This window comes from Sinohyriopsis cumingii, chromosome 14, assembly GCF_028554795.1.
Source record: "Sinohyriopsis cumingii isolate HCF-2022 chromosome 14, ASM2855479v2, whole genome shotgun sequence".
In the NCBI taxonomy this organism is placed as follows: Eukaryota; Metazoa; Mollusca; class Bivalvia; order Unionida; family Unionidae; genus Sinohyriopsis; species Sinohyriopsis cumingii.
Window position 1 is genome coordinate 33,996,193 of NC_142974.1, and position 20,188 is coordinate 34,016,380.

The 20,188-nt window shown below is 36.3% G+C and overlaps 1 protein-coding gene across 1 annotated transcript in view; it reads left to right on the plus strand.

The window, feature by feature from the left end:
* The first annotated feature begins 323 nt into the window (after nt 1-323).
* Nucleotides 324-20,188, plus strand: part of LOC149783548 (uncharacterized) — a 103,411-nt gene continuing 83,546 nt past the window's right edge. Inside the window, exon 1 of the mRNA XM_089931817.1 lies at nt 324-2,281. The gene's annotated coding sequence lies outside the window, so the exon portion shown is untranslated. The remainder of the gene's footprint in view (nt 2,282-20,188) is intronic.

A 20,188-nucleotide genomic window follows, 5' to 3' on the forward strand; every position in this document is an offset into this window, starting at 1 on the left:
CAAGTAGTGTATTGACTACAAGTAAAGAACAATAACATGTAGTGGTTTGACTACATGTGAATTATGACAGTAGTGTCTGACTACATAAATGCTTGCAACCAGTAGTTGATTATATGGGTTTGCAACAAGCATTTGTTTATATGAAAGTTTGCTAGAGATATTTGTATATATGAAGTTAACATGGAGTTTCTAGAACTTTTTGACTACTTGAATGTGACATAGTAGTCAAAGTATGTTTCATATGTGTTTTATGTTTTATATTCATTGTATATGCTTTTCTGTGTTATTTTCATATCATTAGTACCAGTGTTTAATATATTGTCATTTGTCATCCACGAACGTGTTTCTTTAAAACCCTGCCCGGTCTCAAAGGGTCAGCTCGATTACGTTACACTGAGCAATAGGTAAATTCACAACTCAGGAATATTTAATTCGGATGTGACTTTCACATGTTTGGCATTATGGTAGGGACTGCCCGATAGATAGGTAACTTGGCACGGATTTAATAAAATTGACATATATAACGTTGCAGCCTCGGTAGCGGAAGGAGTCCTGTTGGTGCCTTGCTTTCGATTGCTTGTTTTTGAGGCATTGTTTTAATAACTGTCTTAATAGCGGTTAATTGCACAAATCAAAAAGTACACAAACGTGTACAAACTAACCAGTCGCACATACCAAATGGTGAACGCGACTTTAATCCAAGTATATATATACATTCCATTAAACTATTCGCGTCACAAGATGTGGACTAACGTATTATCTACCCTCCTATCTTCGATGCTGATCAACCCGGCCTATCGCATGTATGTCAAATCATCATGGGAAATTACCAAAAACACAAGGGCAGTCCTTTGGAGACGAAATATCTACGTGGAGAGACAAGGTTTTCTGAACGTGTCTTAATCTACGGTCCAGGGGTCAGACGAAGTTTGGGAAAGAGAAGATCCGTGCGATGCCCTCTATTGCCTCGAAAAGATACAAATTTCCCCTTGCCTAGAACATATTTTAGTCGAATTTGTGTGTGATAGAAATATGTTCATAAATTTATGTTTGTGTGATATGTCTGTCTCTATATATGTCTCTAACCCTGTCTCTAACCACGTGTCTATGTCTGTCTGTTTGTCCCTAGAGCAACGTGTATTCAGGTCAATCCCGTGCCACACTGCTCCGCCTGACTGAGGTCAGCCAATTCCAACATTGTTGCCAGTGCCCAGTACCGTGATGTCTCCTCTGTTCAATTCATATTGTCACTATGTCCCAATACATTGTCGCTATACATTCCTATGTTCAATTCCTCCTTCTCTCTATACAGTCCCACTCCTTTTATACCTTTTTGCCCTATAGTACAAAGACCCTGACTGTAATGCTAATTCCCGTTGCCCCTATGAATCTTGTCCCTATAGTACAAACACCCAAATTTAACATAGAAGTCCCTTTGTCCCTATCGTATTTCCATTCGCTTGTGCGGTTTAATGACTTCCCCCCAACCCCATTTCATTTCACACAGTGCGTAGCGTCCCTAGTAACTGACGTTGGATGTGCACGCCTGTCAGGCATGTAACCCATTTTCGACACGATTTATACTTACCAAATGTTGTCAGTTATGAATCGCTTGTTAAGTCTGAACAAGAGAATCTTCCAATAGCTGACTGCGAAGTCCTTTGTGGGGATGGATAATGACAGAGCAGAGTAGTGCCTATGTGAAGAATAGTTCTCGTCATATCGACTTGTACACGTATAGATACGATACGTGTTTTCCTATTCAAAGTATTTTTAATTCGACTCTTCTGTTATAAATATACCGAGCATGGACAGGGTCTTTTTCACCACGAACAATAGCGATTAAATGAGTTCCACACATTTGATTCATACAGTGCTTAAGCGTCCCTAGTAACTGACGTTGTATGTGCACGCCTGTCAGGCGTATATCCCATTTCGACACGACGATTTATACTTACCTATCGTGTGGATACATCATCTAAGTTGTCAGTTATGAATCACTTGTTAGTCTGATGAACAAGAGAATCTAACAATATCCTAGAGTGGTGAAGTGGGGTGAGGGGATCGATAAGGGGTGGAGGCGGGTAGTGCGTTTGTGCAGACTAGTTTTTGTCATATCGACTTGTAAACCTATAGCTACGATATGTTTCCCTATTCAAAGTACTTTTTAGCAATAAGGTTCGCCTCTTTTGTTACAAATCTAGAGCATGGACATGCGCTTTCGTGCTATGTCGTGGTAATAGTCGCAGGATAAGCTGAGAAGGTTACAGTTCTGTACAAGGTACGTTTAATAATTTCAAAGTATGATGGAATGTAGGCCTGTGTGCATATGTGTGTGTGTTTGTGGGGTTGTGAGAGATACGGATGATGCGAGCGAGATAGAAACTTATATTCTTTTTAACAGAGCAGTATGTCAACTTGTAACAACCGTTTATATTGATATAACACTGCACACGATGTTGCATGTTCAAAACCTTTTGTCAATACACAGCCATTGTATAACTAGTTGTACATAATTTAGCTGTACATTTCATTGATAAAATTCGTAAATGACCAGCCATGGCATAAGCAGCTGGACGTATCATAGATAACACAAGCAGGGAAAACCAGCTAGACATGTTATGAATAACATTCGCAGATGCACATATGTAATAAAACCAGCTGGACATGACATGGATAACTGTAGTAAATGCATGCCCATGGTTTATGTAGCTAGACGTGTCGTTGATAATATTTGTAAATGAGCCGCCATGTTATGGCCAGCTGGATACATTTAAGCTTGTCATTTTATAGTCAAATAGTAAGATGGTTTCAACTGAGGGAACCTTATTGTAAAGTGGATCATATTACTTGCATGTTAATTTACATGATTGTACAGTATATTATAACCGTTTTGAACTTTATATGGTGCATAGGATGGATTATGAAAGGTCGTATTCTGTGCACTCAGTAACCTACCATGTAAGGAATGTATTAGCTCATGAACTTGACATACACTAATTTGCTGATGACTAACACATATAGCATACTTGAACTACCATTCTTTGCCATGTAGACGATTGTTTCCAACTAGTGGCCCAGTGGTTAGTTACCGCCCTTGGCCAAAGAGTAACAAATCTTTCAGAATACTTGACGAATCAAGATTGTACATTTAAAATTTTTGTTGTTCATTTGAGGGATAATGTTAACTGACAATAGACCACGCAATAACATATTTACGTGCGTGAGTGTGAGTTGGATTTTTAACGTAGTTTTAACAATTTTTCAATCACATAACTACGATGTCTGCAGTGTAGCAGTTTATAGTGATATCTAGCACTAGGACATCATGCCGCAGACATCTAGCATGATGTGACCACCCAGTGACATTATTCTGACAACAGGCTGACAACATATTACGTAAAATATTAAGATATTTTCATATACTTGGATTATAATAAAATTGCATTTTACCTTTTGAATCGGAGAGTGTCTATTTTCTTTTACCCCTCTGTATTAGCCGCGCGATCTTGTTTTGACCTTATTTGAATTTTACACCCAAGTACAACAATTCTTTAAATGGAAATAGTGGATTTTGCATCTTAATAATTGACCAAATATACTGATATTTTGAAACTTTTTTAAAGATAATTTTGTCTTATATTGTCACGTCTGTATTTATTATTATTATTATTATTATTATTATCATTATTATTATTATTATTATTATTATTATTATAAACTACGGGTATGTTAGAGAGGTAGTGGTAGGACTGAATAGCAGTAGTAAAAGTAGTAGGTGACATAATGAATAATACTGCCATTTTTTATTTAATACTACATTATTATACTTTAAGTATCGATGATATAAAGTAGTATACATTTACTTCTCCCCAATGTAGGTGTATTTTTTAGATAAACTCTTACTTTAGTTTTTATCAAAACCAATGATTTGAAGATCTTTCTCTTTCGTCATTTGTCGAACAATGAACAAATCAAATTACGTGTGTAGATAGGTAGATGAATTGACCGGTTATAGTTTGTTCATACATTCATATAGTTTAGTTGTACTGTTTATATATATATATATATATATATATATATATATATATATATATATTGTATTTAGTCTTTGTCTTTCTTCTTTTCTTATGTCTCGTTATTTTTTTATATTGAATTTGATGTTGAACTGTTAGATTTCACAGCTTTGTGTCATTGCTATTTAATGGGTGAAATATTCTTCTTAAAGCATGTGGGTTCTCCATTAGAAAAGAGTGTTGTAGTGTGAGGAAAATATTGGTTGTTTTAGAAATTTCAAATGTATGCATATTATGTTACATCCAGATTGAAAATGCATAGTCCTTCAAGACATTCTCTAATTAAACCAAAAAAAAAATTTGATTCTTTACTATGCGTGCTTGATTTTTTGTTTCTGATTTATTCCCTTTGTTGTGCAAATTTCTTGATACTTGTTAAATTGCTGTGCGATAGAATATTTACTTCGACTATAGGTCTTATACTTTCAAGTCGTATTTCTCTTTCAAATTCAATCCACTCAGAGGAATGAAAATTAGATTTTATTTATTCAATATTGATTTCGTTCGGTTGAAATTTGGTAATGCTCTTAATAATCTTCATAGTAAGTGTACCATTTCAATATTATTACATGACATACAACCAAATACTTCACATTAATAGTTCAATATAGATGATATTAATTTCTCAAAAAAACTTTCTGAGAACCTTGTCTGGAAAGGAGTAGATTTAATAATTAAATCTTTGTAATAATACTGCCTTACGAGCCGTATCAGTGAATATAATCTGTACTTTATCAAACGATTCGTCAGGCATATGTTTCGACTCTATGGTCTTAAACTAAGTAACAGAAAGAAGGAAAAACATAAACTTAACAAGTAGGTGCAATTCATCCCCGCTTGACATATGTTGAAATACTCCAAACCTGTCTTCTATCGCACTACTCAATTATTATTATTATTATTATTATTATTATTATTATTATTATTATTTTGCATTTAAATATATAAACAGTTCTATATGTGCAATAATATTCAATGTTTATTTTAATAATATACTCGGGTTGTAGAAGCATGTGGCTATCACAGTAAAATATACAAGAGGTATACGAAAGTGGTATGTGTTTGATGATTGCAGTTGTTTCTGGATCCTTACGACTTAAATCACCATTGCGCTTGAAAACCTCAATGGCAAGTCCATTTGTTTACGTATAAAAGATGTAATTCTAGGTGTTGTTAAAATAAGCATTTTTGTACATTGACGTTGGCTTGCATAATGAATAATATTTTATATTAAAATCAATGTGATGGGATGAAGCTACAAAGTGATCTGAGACTTGTTCATCACGAAAACATAAGGGTATTTGAGTTCGTTCCATATGGCCGGTGTACCATGTCAAATGAATACTTCGCAGCGTGTGGGTATCAACTCCAACCACCAAAAATTACAATTGTCGCTAATCACTTTAAACGGTTGAGTGTATCATTGAGTCATATAGATAATATCGGTGTTTTTATGCCTGCCTCATGAAAACATTCTTGCTGGTTTTGTCGGGCGATCCATCATGTCGTCGTGAATCGTAAATTGAGATTCCTCTCAAATTCATCAACCGACGGAGCTTCAATGATATCTGTAATAAATTCTTGTAAGCAGTATTATCGTTGTTTTCCTTTATCATTTGATTAAAATCCTTTAACAACATCTTAGAATCGCTGTTCGTCTGCGAAAGATGGCAATTAAATAAAGCAATCCCATTTCAACCATCTGATTATCAGGTTTAGTTACAACTGAGGTTTATCAGACGATGGCGCGGCCCAGTAATACGGGCCTTAGTTAGAATTTGGCGGAACATGATGATGTTAAACTGTGGGTAGCTCTCGAGTTGCTGAATTGTCCCATCTTGGATATAGACATTGTAATATAACAATTTGAGTTCATAATGTTTTCGACATAAAACTATTACCGAGACAATTCCGTAACGATAGTGACGCACAATCATAGACACGCAATCACAGGTACACGTGTGCCGAGAAAATTACTCTTTTATCAGCTTGCGGTATTGCTGCCTGTCTTGGTAAATTGCCAGAGAAATCATGGGCGAAATATTCTGGTGAAGATCATCTCCAGGACCTGATTATTTCAGCAAAGAAACATTATTAGATATCCAACTTGGTCAGCAAAATCGCACACAACCTGGTGAAATTCCAGTTACTCAAACTCATAATTTGTGCTTTCATTACGAGGGTGCCTAAAACAATACGGATTTGCAACAACGTCAAATCGCTGACTTAAAGCTGAATCGCACGTTAAAATTGGTAAAAAATGTGAATTTAAGAGAATCCTTTTCGCGGTGGCTGCTAACATCAAGATTAAATGCCAATTCTTGTTACATGGTAATTGATAATGGAATCCATTTGTTTCAGTCCAAGTCGATATTGGAATGGAAACTCAGCGATTGGTAAATTAGCAAAAGCAGTACACGCTGATAAGCGAACTGCAGAGGCGATGTTGGTCAGACAGGCAATATGGAAAATTACCTACCGATGCCAAAATAATTTACGAAAACAAATCATCATGGATGGTTTGATATTAAATTTCCCAAAGAAGCTCATCAGCCAGATATGTTATTTTTTGCCTCACTACACAATACGCAGACGAAAAACCGTATATACGCATACAAATGCAGGTTTACAGTCGTTAATGTTGCCAAAAGATACAAAGAAGTAACGCCGCTATCGGCAAAAGGAGCAACATAAGTCGCAGGTGCATTTTCACGAATTTGGAAACGTGGTGGTTTAACTTGGCCACGATTGCTTCAGGTTGATCTTTGCCAGATTCAAAGAGTCGATACACTTTTTAAACTTCGCTGAAGGGAAACAAGGTTCATTAAGTATATGCATCCATTGTGCATGTTCGTTGACAGATGATATTCAATCATTTGATCTGGACTCAAAGAGGCTAGGGTTTATTCGGAAATGTGTTTGAATTTGCGTATGAATAATAATCAAAACTTTCGTGACAACTCACCAAACAGTATAAATTATCGTATCAGTACAAACATCCTTTCAGAACGTATTGTTACCATTCAACATGTTCCATCAAAGTAACAATTAAGTGGCAATGAAAATCTGAAAGCGCTCAATGAACTGCAGTATAAACGGAAAATATTTGAAAGAATGAGACGTTGAACAAAACGTTTATTGATTTAAAGTCTCGTGCTTGCAGTATTTGATACAATATCAACGCGGGTCTCATAAGTCCTTTCATAAACTTTAATAATTCTGCGAAGATAAAAAGATGTCAATTATCGTATTGTTAATGTCCAAAATACCAGAATATCTGTCTTGGTGAAAGCTGGAAATATTGCATCAATTGAGACCTGGGACGTCGTTCTTTATATAATGTGTTCATAAACCGATTTCTTAAAGCTTTCTTTTGTGCGGCCATATCAGGTTTCCACTATCCCGAAACGATCGAAGGAATGGACGCAGAATTAGACCACCCTGTTCATTTATTCGAGAATTTGTTGTCTGATAGACGTTTTAATTGGTTTCTCCTTTTTCCGAACGATAACCAGTATCATTGTTGGAAATTCTGCTTCTGTCCAATTATTCTTTTGACAACGTTATGTTCTATCCAAACTCACGTTTGTGCGGTTTTGACCATTTCCCGTCTCATTATGATCATCTGTATGTTTATGTATGGGCCTGCCCGTCTATTTGTTCACTCATCTGTCTGCATGTCATCCCCTCCTTTTATTCGTCTCGAAGTTATTCTGTCCATTCGTTCCTCAGCAATCCCTTTGCCAACTGTCCAGTTGTCTATTCTCTCTTTGCTGATTCGTCCGTTTGTCTTTTCATCTGTACGTTCGTTAGCTCGTTCGTTCTATTTTTATCCATCTATTGCTGTTTGTCTGCCAATCTAAACAAACGTGTTGTGGTCTCCTTAAAAAGGTGAATATTTGTGTCTTCTTCAATACTTTCTTTTTGAAATAAAAGATCTATTAAAAACGTAATACATCATGAAAGTTTGTTTTATTTTGATATATGTTCTCTCGGTTTGCACTTTAAAGGAAACTTGATAAACTTTGATTCAGATGGATGAAATTAAGACAGGAAGCAATGGTGAAAATGAATTATTATTCTTATATCATATGCATATCTGCTTACCAACAATACATGAACTGTACATATATACAACAGCATATTTGGAAATAACTGTGAATGCACGAAATTCGAATAGCAATATTTAAAACACTTTCTTAATATTGTTTCGATTGGTTCCCTATTTGTTGAGCAACTAAGAAATAGCTAATCATGTTCGCGATTTAAAAAATGCAGCGCAGGTGAAAAGACGCAAAATTATAGTAGTGCAATATTATCTTCATGAAGCAGCAAATTTGCCAGTGTATATGTGTGTGTGTCTGTCTGTGTTTAAAAGTGTGCTTTTTTAGTAGGTGTCCCAGAGAAATATATACCAATTCTAATCATCCTACTCTAGTCTTAATGAGAATCTCGGATAATTTTGTGAGACAAGGTATATAACTCGGATTTATGTCGGCATATCAATTTGCAGAAAAATGATACATTTTGTTCGCACGAAATATTTTCCGAAAAGAACAAGAAACCACATTTTGTTGAGATCCAATCTGTATTTGTACCATTGGATTGACCGCAGGACTGACAAAAGTTGCGAATGAAACATAGTTCAATGCATTTGCATCTCCTCGGTCAATGCTTGCTTAGTAAATAACAGAGCTGGTCAGAATGGCAGTTATCCGCATACATTCGAAGAATGATCTGTAGCATTGACCGAGAAGCTGCGCATGCCCTATCTATTGAGCCACAGTAATGTGCAATATTCCAAACGGGGCAAGGACGTTAATATAAATTTATGCTAAATACACTTATCTTCTCTCTCTCTTTCTCTCTGTTGTCTCTCTCACATACACACACATTAATATGACTCCATGGTCTTAAAATAATGAATAGAAAAGAGAAGAAATAAGCTTTGTTAAATTCAACAAAAAATTTATTCCCTTATAATACAACGTAAACATATAAGAAAAGGAACTTACGGTATTGCGAATTAAATCCCAAAGAATCATAGAATTACAGACATCAGTCCTAATGATTAAAGTTTTGAATAAACGCTAGTGGAAATCCAAATTAAATCCCACACTGGAAGTGCTGATGTGTCTATGGAGCTCCGTGTATTGGCGATGGGGCCAACATTCTTTTGTTGAGTCTCACATAAAAATACTATCCAAAAGTATATCCTTATTTAAAATTGCACTATAAATCCAAGTCTCTATTTCCAAGAATGTTGTTTTAATGAGCATTTCGTATTTTAAGTTAACAAATTATCTGAAACATTTGACAGAACAATAATCCAGCCATTCTGCTTCTATCGTAAAGCATTTATAATTAATTTTTAGGAAGCAAAATTATAGTCCTCTGCGTGACATCAGGTCACAATCAGCATTTTCTAAAACAAACTATTACCAATAGGAGAAAAACATTATAGAAGGTATAAACTCTTAGTTAGAATATAAAATGGACTAAACACAACGTCTTTGACTCGGGTCATGATAACAGTCCTAATAGTTAACCTATACTCATAGGAAACTATTTGCTATATATTAGTTATTTACAGAAAATAAAATCAATGAATCATTTCAAGAACAAAGTCAACTTAATTTTTTGACAATGTCAAATCGAAAATTATCCATTACGAATAGCATATAGAAAATAACAACGAAATAACTAACATACAATTCAAATTAAATATACATAACAACATGCACGCATACACACTGTTATGTAACTTGAAATACATATACGTATTGACCCATAATTTCCAGGTATGCAATCACCTTAAAATGAAAATTATAATCAAGTGAATTAGACAATATGCTTTGAAGTCTTTTATGAAGGTGAAGAAACAGGACTTATTTTTCTGTACAGTAACTTCTATATCCTTAACTATTCTAAGAAGAGAAAAACTAAATATACTACTTTACTCAAATACATTGTTGGTAAAAATTAATTTCACTAGGAAAACAACCCCAAACAATACAACGGAGAACCAACGAAGTCTGATGCAAAAGGTTTTGGCTGAATAAAAAAATATTCGCCATATTAAGTAAACGTTTGGAATAATTTGACCAACAATAAACATATCAATTTTGATAAATCTAAAAGCAAAAGAGAAATCTAAAAGCAAAAGAGAACATTAACGTCTTCCTGTAGCACGTATACATATTCACTGCAATACACAAACAGGAAACCTTCAGTCAAATATTAGGACGTTGATATGCGTCATTGATGTTTTACGTTGAATGTGACGTTATCATCATTTTGCATTAAAACACAATAAAAACTTATAGCAGTGTCAAAAACAAAACTGTTCTATGAAATAACAATGTTTTATAAATAGCTCGCAGCGCTATGTTGTCGCGAATCTTAAATTTTTCGATCAGCGAACATGTAAAGACTCTTCCTTTCAATATATTACATGTCTATTTGTTGTTTAGCTCTTTATTAAAATGCATTTATTTTCCAATTTGTATACCAATATTGTGGAGAAAGATCGATAAACAGACGCCACGTAGATACCAGGTTATGCAAGTGGTGTTACGTTGATATCGCGGTAAGATTTAAAACAGTAGGCTCCATAAATTGCAGGAAAGCCTGCTAACTTGACCTATATTTTTTCTTTTGGTAACTGCACACGTGGGATACTACCCCATCTAATCAGTGGGTAACCATGGAATCGCTATATCAATGCCCTCCTGACTTGTCTGGATATGTTAGATTACCATTAAAATCACCATTCTTATATGCTTGGTTCTTCCACTTTATCAGCATTGTTTAATGCTGGGAGTATTAAACAAGTGGAATAGCAAATAAACACTTCTGTGTCATGAACAAACTTACATTGATTACACAAATTCTTCAGACCAATATTTATAGGTTACTGCATTTGTGTGGGAAAATGTGAACTAGTTTTTCGGATGGAAATACTGCACGACCTTGGAAGTGCAGTATATCCATCCGGCAAAACGAGTTCATATTTTCACATATAAATGCAGTAACCTTTAATTATATGCTCATTTTCTTATTCTACCTAAGGCTTAATTATATAAACAAAAATACACTACAAGGAAAAATATAACTGAATGTATGCCGTATTCCAAACTAAATACACAAGCACAGATTCATCATTAAACAACATCATTAATGCGCACATAACTCTGCCAAGATAAATTTGAACTTTGGCGTGCACTAGACATAACTTTCGAAAGAAAATGGAGTGTCTAGTTAAAATTTAAATTTGGAGTCATATTTTGAATGAATGTGCATTGCAGCTACTTTTCCATTTGAACTGGAATGAATTGATTTTGGTATTTTTGTCGATTTTACGAAATTTCGTGATTATGGTCTGGATTTATGTGACAATTCCGCATGAAATACATAGGGTTGGAGAAGCGTGTTGACATCTGCAGATGTGTTTCTGTTTCTGTCATTGAATGTTTGAAATCATAATGTGGGGGAAATATGAAGTCTTTATATTGCTATTATGAAAAAGAAGCTATGGAAGTTAATGCTTACTTTATTTAGAGTGTAATAAGGAGGATGCAATTGCATTTGGAATATAGTCGAAATTACAGTACAATTTCGAAATGTGTAATCAAACTTGAGAATCCATGACATGGCTCATGTAATTCGGATTTGCAGAACGAAGAAAGTACATTTTGAGGAAATTCAGGATGTAAAACTAAGTATATATTTTGCCATTCTTATTACCAGCTAAAGGAGACAGTTTATGCCTTGCAACTTGCATGTTATTTGTTAGCACCCAGCAATTTTATGAAATCTGGCGTCTATCGCCAAAATCCGAAACATTATATCAAAAACGTTAACGCAGAATGCAGCAGAGCAGCTGGTATTTGGCAGTTCACGTAACATCTGCGTTAGTTCATTCAGGAACAAATTTAATCAGCCAAAACGTATTGCGTCTGCTACACGAGTGTACATGATTTGTTTACAAAGTAGTTCTTAATACACTATTGGGCACACGAATCCTGCACGTGTGCGCGAAATGAAGGTGTGCAATATCGTAAAATACTGAACGGTTCTGACAATGAAATGTTAACGGAGAAAAAATGAGCATATCATAACAAAACTTTGTGTATTAAAATACGACGCTTTTAATGCTTAATTACCAAAATAATATTAAAACTCTGTTAAGAAAAAATGAAATTTTAAAAGGATAATCTTATGATTTTTAAAACAAAGTGTGGCTTTTCTTTCTACAAAACTTCATTATGAACGCAAAATTAAAATTTAGTAATGCCTATCATGTTGTATTGCATTTTAAGATTCAGTTGTCCAGACGTTGTTGATCACATACAACTTGGCCTTTCCAGTGTTAGTCATGTAGGAGTTACAGCAGAAACAATCCTTGTATATTTTTTGTCTCAACTAAACGGCATACAATACAGCTGAAGATTAAAGTTGAAGGTATTGACATTAAACAAATGTCTCCAGTTCGTAGGTGTAAAAATCAATACATGCACTTCAAGTTACACAAGGATCGATCTTAGAAAATTGTTTCTTGCTTCACCCATATGGCATCGTTGTTTTGGATTATAACTATTATTTATAAAACACTTATCAATGGAAAACAATTTGTGAAGAAAATGTTATGCGGACATAATATGCACAACAAGTGAGAATAATCAACGTATTCTTTCTGTCCGTTCCTTAATGGCAAATAAGCGTTATACTGTATCATAATCTCTGAGAAGATTAACTTATATTCTTTCACTGTATAAACCTTTTGCATCACTAAGCGAAGTAAGGAAAATGAATTGAAAGGAAAACTGTTCACTTATCCTCCGATCAGCTGATTTAAGTCACAGCACGTATATATTCGACAGTTGAATCATACTTGTGTGAATAAAGATGAATATTATAAATATGGACTATTAGTAAGAGCAGTTTTTATTTGTCGATGCTTGAAAAGCTATTGCAAGCGAAATAGTAGAAATATCATTTTACACGTGCATTTTAATAGAGGCCTTTGTGTACTGTCACATATGATGCGTTCTTCACTGGTAGATAAGTATGGTATTTTGTGAAAAATGCTTGTACCGATTGGATTTTAGGAGCCGCAGTGGCTCAGTGGTAAGCTATTTGGACCAAATCGGTATAATTTGAACTAAAGCAACAGGGAGGATAATCCGACCTTTTTGCCCCCACCCCCGCCAAATCCCGTCCGGATCTTGGAAAATGTTGATTTTTTAATTGCCAAAAGCCAACCAGAGCCTTTTATGGTGACCAGACCCCACCATTCCCCGTCCGTCTGGTGTTGATTTCTTTGTTGCTAAAAGCCAATTCATGCCTTGTATATAAGCCTGGATGGCAAGATGAAATCCTTTACTGAAGCACGAGAAGGCCCAGTTGCGGTCTCGTGGGGCAATATTTTTTTTTTTTTTTATGTAGCTGCGTTTACTGAGTTTGATGTGCATTTTAGTATATCTGCTGACCAGGGATGTGCAATTAAATCGTTGTAATATTAATAATAATTATACGCTAACTGTGTAATCTCGCACATCTAAGATAGCCCGACAACAACTAGATTCTGTCAAACAGCCACTACAACGACTCCAGACAGTAAATGAACATTCTGCAATGATAAGATGGGATGGTAGAAAAACATAAAGGAATGAGGCGTAAAGTTGAAGAAACAGAACGTGAGAAAATCAGGCGTAACAGCTAGATCTGAAACAAAGAACAAATGGCAAAAGCTGAGTTAGGTGAAACCCTCAGCACTGTGAAGCCACATGACGAATAAGCACCTAAAAGGGCAACCGGAACCGGCCTTGCCACTCGCAATCTTGGTCATATAAAACAAGCCTCGTCGGCGATTTACAGCTTTGTCCCACTAACGTCCTCGCTGATGTTGATCGACTGGAAATTTCGATTGGTGGAAGACGAGTCGGCAATATTTCCCCCGAATTCATCAGTGAGGTAGCATCTATCTGTCAGCGATTATTTACCTGTGGCATCATGGACAGAAGCGTTTATCGGGCACTAATCGATGAAATTTCCGACGATTACTACAGTGGCTGATCAATTAGGTCGGCAATAACAATATAACATGATAATACACAATGTTCAACGTGGACCTCTCTCTCATCCGGGGAATTCCCATCATTATTCAAAACTGCCATTGTAAAGCCTCTGCTGAAGAATCCAACACTCGACCATAACGATTTAAAGAACTACCGCACAGTTTACAATCTCCCATTCATATCAAAACTCTTAGAAAAGGTTGTTTTTTCCCAGCTTGTATCTCATCTGAATTCAAAGTCTTTTTTTTTAGCAATTACAATGTGCATATCGCCCTTGCCACAGTACTGAAACTACTCTGCTAAAGTAGTTAATGACATTATCTCTGCTTTGGATAGCGGAAAAGATTACAGTCCTCACCCTCCTTGATTTGTCTGCAGCATTTGAAACAATAGACCATTATATATTACTTCACCGTCTCCAGCATGTATTTGGCTCTCATGATACAGCCTTACTGTGGTTCAAGTCTTACTTGGTCAACAGGACACAAATTGTGTCTGCAAATGGAATAACTCCAACCCAGTTACTATATATTGTAGTGTTCTACAGTGGTCTGTTCATGGACCTGTTCTCTTCATTCTATACACTCAGCCGCTCTCAAGTGTCATATATCATCCAGTGTCTCACCCATTGTACGCTGATATACAAATCTAGCCACCCAACTGAAGTTGATGCTACTATCCAAGGTGTAGAGAGGTGCATTTCTGATGTGAAATAATGGATGACATGTAACAAGCTGCAGATGAATGATGATAAAACTGAGGATATTCTGATCACAACACAAAGACTTTCTCATTCACATTCTTTACCTCAAACAATAAATATCAGTAACACCAACATTAAGTTCACACAGTCAGTACGAAACCTAGGTGTTACTCTGGACAGTAATCTCACGTCGCACCACCATGTCATTAACATACGCAAAGCTGCATATCTTGAGCGGATACGCATTAGCTCCATTCGCAAATATCTTTCAGTTGATGCCACTAAAACACTTGTATGTTCATTAGTACTTTCAAGACTGGACCATTGTAACTCAATTCTGTCTGTTTCATCTCAATATCTACTTCAGAAACTTCAAAAAGTTCAAAACACAGCTGCTTGGATCATACGTAGAGTACCACGGTGAGAGCACACCTCCTCGCTTTTCTGTACCCTACACTGGCTATCCATTCGATCCAGATTCAAACACAAAATTTGTTCTCTGTGCTACGTTTCACTGACGGACTCCAGTCCAACATGCCTATCCGATCTCACCCAGGTGTACACACCAGCAAGATACTTACGCTCCTCTTCTGACAATCGTATACTCATTATTCCCACTACGAAAACGAAGTCATATGGACAACGTTCTTTTGCATACCAGGGCCGAGCACAGTGATCCCATTCAAGAGTGCTCTTACAACTCACTTATTTAGACTGCAAGAACAAACTTAAAGACCTAATAATGTTCCCTACCTTAAATATTTACAGCATGTTTTTTATGTTTTCTAATGTCATGTTGTTTGTTTTTTGTAATGTTATTATATATGTTTTTTTTTTTAAAATTTTATATGTGTTGTCTAATGTTGTAAAGCTCTTAGAGCTTCTAATGATTAGGCGCTATACAAAGTTGTCAGTATTATTATTATTATTATTATTGACGTCGTTAATATCATTGTGTTCGTCGGCGGCGTTATGTTTTCGATAATCTGTTTCAGGCGGATAGTTATTTCTGCGGTCATTATTATATTTATACGGATTCTAAATATGACGTTGAAAACGTTGCTTTGGCGCTAGGATGGTTTAGTTCTTTTTGATACCAATAATAAATTTCACTATTTCCAATAAATTCTCCATCTTATATTACACCGTCATTAAACGTCGCTGACGGTATCGATGCTATATTTATACACGCATGCTCGCCGCCCACGGTAGCTCTGTGTGTTCGTGTAATGTCTCAACAGCACACGTCGATAGTCGCTTCGCGATAATATTAAGAATATCAGCAACGTCGACAAAAACACCGACACTGATTCCTATCACTCTCAGTATCATGTGCGTAGCTGAAAATGTAACGATTAGCGTCGTTATTTCAGCGACCCGCGGAGACACCGCATATACAACATTATGATGACGATAATTCGTCTGCGGTATATTTTTGCGGTATTTTTTGCGGTATTGTGTGAGATTCATTGTCGCTATATCTGGTATTAAGTAAGCAATTGAGGTGATTGCGCGACGAATTCCAGACACCGCCAATACATCGTTGCGGTTAATTGTTTGCCTTCTGGATCCAATATGAGTGTTTCCTCGGTATTTTGATTTAACACGACTGACACAATTCCAGAAAATCTATTAGTTGAATGACGCCATGGATACTTTGTAAATATCCCTAAATTTCGCATAACTAAGCACGGAGATCCGGTACAATCCTGTGACCTCAGCGGTATGTTGGATTGCCTTATTTTGTTTTGACCATGTTGATCCAGATCCCACCATGTATATCGTGTTGAAGAACCGAGCCGTATGAAAAACATTCGCGCCAATCGTTTCAGTTCTTCTCGTCGCTGTCAGCGTGCTTAAAGTTATCGACCACTAGAGTTCCAAAGAAATCTACAGCGACTTTATTAAATCTCAGAGTGTTTCTGAAAACATTCGTAAACGCGCCTACATGAACATGATACTCAGATAGCAATGTAGTTAATTTATCACTCATTAATAATAGGTTCATGTTGAGTTCACCAGTCATTGTAGTTCCAGAATTACATTTTATAGTGGACATAATGTGCAGGAATGTATTGATTTAACTCCTCTTTTAACAGAAAACTTCTTGTAGTCAATCCTATTACCAATGGAAATCTAAGTATGTGTATATGCATATGTTATAAAAAATTGTACGTGTAATACATGCGCTGTATATTTGATGCAACACTCATTTCTTCTGTAATGGAAAACTTCTCCATCTCGTGGTACATCAACGAGACTATATATATTACTTCTTTTCTGTTGGTGCATATTTGTATTACTCTATAATTATTTCTATATACTTTGATTTACGTCTTAGCAATCCAGAATAACTGTGTGTACAGATGCGAATTAATTACAAGGTCGATATGTGGGTGTGTCTGCTATACACGAACGCCTATACCACCGATACAGTGGTATCGCTTTTAGGTCATGTGTCTTAGCCCAGGTGATACCGGAGTTGATGCTTACAGGCAAGGTTTTGAATGCCGTTTACCTGTGGACCATGGTTCAAATACCCACAGAGTACGAAATATAATTATCTAGGCTCCATGATAATGCTATCTGTGTTGTTGTTATACAACTTCTGTTAGCATTATCAAGCATTCTCTTGTAGAATCCAGGTATATCACTTTCTGTTCTGTTTTATATTTGTATTACTCTCTCTCTCTCTCTCTCTCTCTCTCTCTCTCTCTCTATATATATATATATATATATATATATATATATATATATATATATATATATATATATATATATATATATGTATATATATATATGTATATATGTATGTATGTATATATATATATATATATATATATATATATATATATATATATATATATATATATATATATATATATATATATATATATATATATGTATATATATATATATATATATATATATATATATATATATATATATGTATATATATATATATATATATATATATATATATATATATATATATATGTATATATATATGTATATATATATATATATATATATATATATATATATATATATATATATATATATATATATATATATATATATATATATATATGCGTGTGTATATGTGAAAAATAGCTATTGCAAACTAGCCTTCGCTATTGATTATAAAACACAGAAAAAGGATTTAAAATACGAAATTCTACAAGTTTCTTTGTTTTGCTTAAATATACAACAATAAATTCCTATATATATATATGGAAACATTGTATTTGTTTGCCTGTGAAACATTCGAGATGTCTTGATTTATTGATCGAACTGTAATGAATTACTTATAAAAAAGAATGCATTTCAAGCATAGTGTCAAGTTGTTGCGACATTTTAGGTAAGGATGACTATACCAGTGAAGGTTGTATGTTATGATTATATTGGTAATTTCCCTATGTAATCATATTTGTACACACAGAAGAAACCGTAGTATCAGTAGTAGTTACCACTACTACTACTATCACTACTACTAAAACGACAACAATAACAACGACTACTACTACTACTGTGTTGGCATCCGTTAGTCTCTCGAGACGATGGAAGTGGGCCCATGAGAGATGTCCCAGTTGCTGGTTGTGCAGCATCTTCTGTGGCTATGGAGGCCAACACGGGAATGGCTGTCCTTGCTGCACTTGCTGTACTTGAAGGTTAAGTCTTGTGTGGAAGGAGCTGCTTCGTCTTCATCTGAGATCGCTTTTCATCAGCCAACAAGCGTATCTTGTCCTCGCCTGCTTTCAGACCAGTGATCAGAGCATGTCGCCAGCTGGACCTGTCTAGAGCAATCTCTTCCTAAATGTTGACATCGATTTCAGGGACTTTCATTTCGTGTTTGCAGACATCCTTGAAGCGGAGATGTGGCCGTCCGATCGACCTTTTGTTAGAGGCAAGTTTCGAATCAAGTTGGTCTTTGGGGATCCGTCCGTCATCCATCCGACTTACATGGCCCAGCCATCTGATGTGACGTTTGCAGAGGAGTGTGACCGTGCTGAGTATCTTGGCACGTTCAAGCACTTCGTTGTTTGTTACTCGATCGCTCGAAGTGATCCCGAGTATGTATCGGAGGTTGTGAAATGTGAAAGGTGCTTAGTCTTTTTTTTGGTGAGGAGTACAGGGTCCAGGTTTCACTGGTGTACAGGAAAGCGCTTAGCACACAGACATGGTACACGGAGATCTTAGTGCTCAGGATCAGCATGCTGTTGTTCCACACTCTCTGCGACAACTTGGTGACAGCTGTTGATGACTTTTCAAACCGCTTACTGATCTCAGCATCGAGCGATAGGTTGTTGGTGATCGTTGAGCCGAGGTACACGAACTGACTGACTAGTTCCTAGTTGTTGATGATGATGCTTAGGGTCCGCGTCCTGAGCCATCACGCTGGTTTTCTTTAGGCTGATGGTCAACCCAAACTAATCGCTTGCTTTAGCAAAGCCGTCCGTCAGGCGATGTAACTCAGCTTCTGTATGAGTGGCTAGAGCTACTTCGAATTCGAAGAGCATGTCCCTGATGGTTACTTCTCGCACTTTGCTCTTTGCCTTCAGTAGTGCTAGGTTGAACAGTCTATCATCTGATCGCGTGTGCAGGTAGATCCCTTCTGTTAACGTCCCAACGGTGTGCTTCAGCAGGACAGCGAAAACGATGCAGAAGAGCTTGGGGGCAAGGATGCAACCCTGCTTCACTCCGCTGCGGATGTCGAAGTGGTCGGACGTTGCGTCAGCGTACTGCAATGTGCCTTTAATATCGTGGAGGTACTGGATCATGCTTAGCAGCTTTGGAGGGCATCCAATCTTCGCCAGGGCTGTGACGAGTTCGTCTCTGCTGACCAGGTCGAACGGCTTGATGAGGTCTATATAGACCAGGAAGATGCGTATATGTTGTTGTCTGAAATTCTCCTGCAGTGCTTGATGGAGAAGATCCTGTCGATTGAGGACCTCTCTGCGCGGAACCCGCACTGCGACTCTTGATATACTGTCAGCAAGCGTCTTAAGCCTGTTCAGAAGACTTTACCAACGATGCTGTAGCTGTGTAGTTTTTGCAGTCGCTTCTGTCGCTCTTGTTCTTGTACAGGGTTACGATGTTGGCCACTCTCATGTCCTGAGGCACTGCATCTTCAGCCCAGCAATGTCAGAGGAGATCGTGCAGGTATGTAAGCAGCACGCTGCAGCCGCACTTGATTACGTCTGCTGAGATGCAACACTTGCTGGGTCTTTAATTAGGGACAGTTTCTCCAAGGCCTTCTTTAGTTCTTGCACAGTAGGTTTCTAGTCCAGATCGGCCATGAGATGGAAGTTTTCAATGGCGTTGAGGGC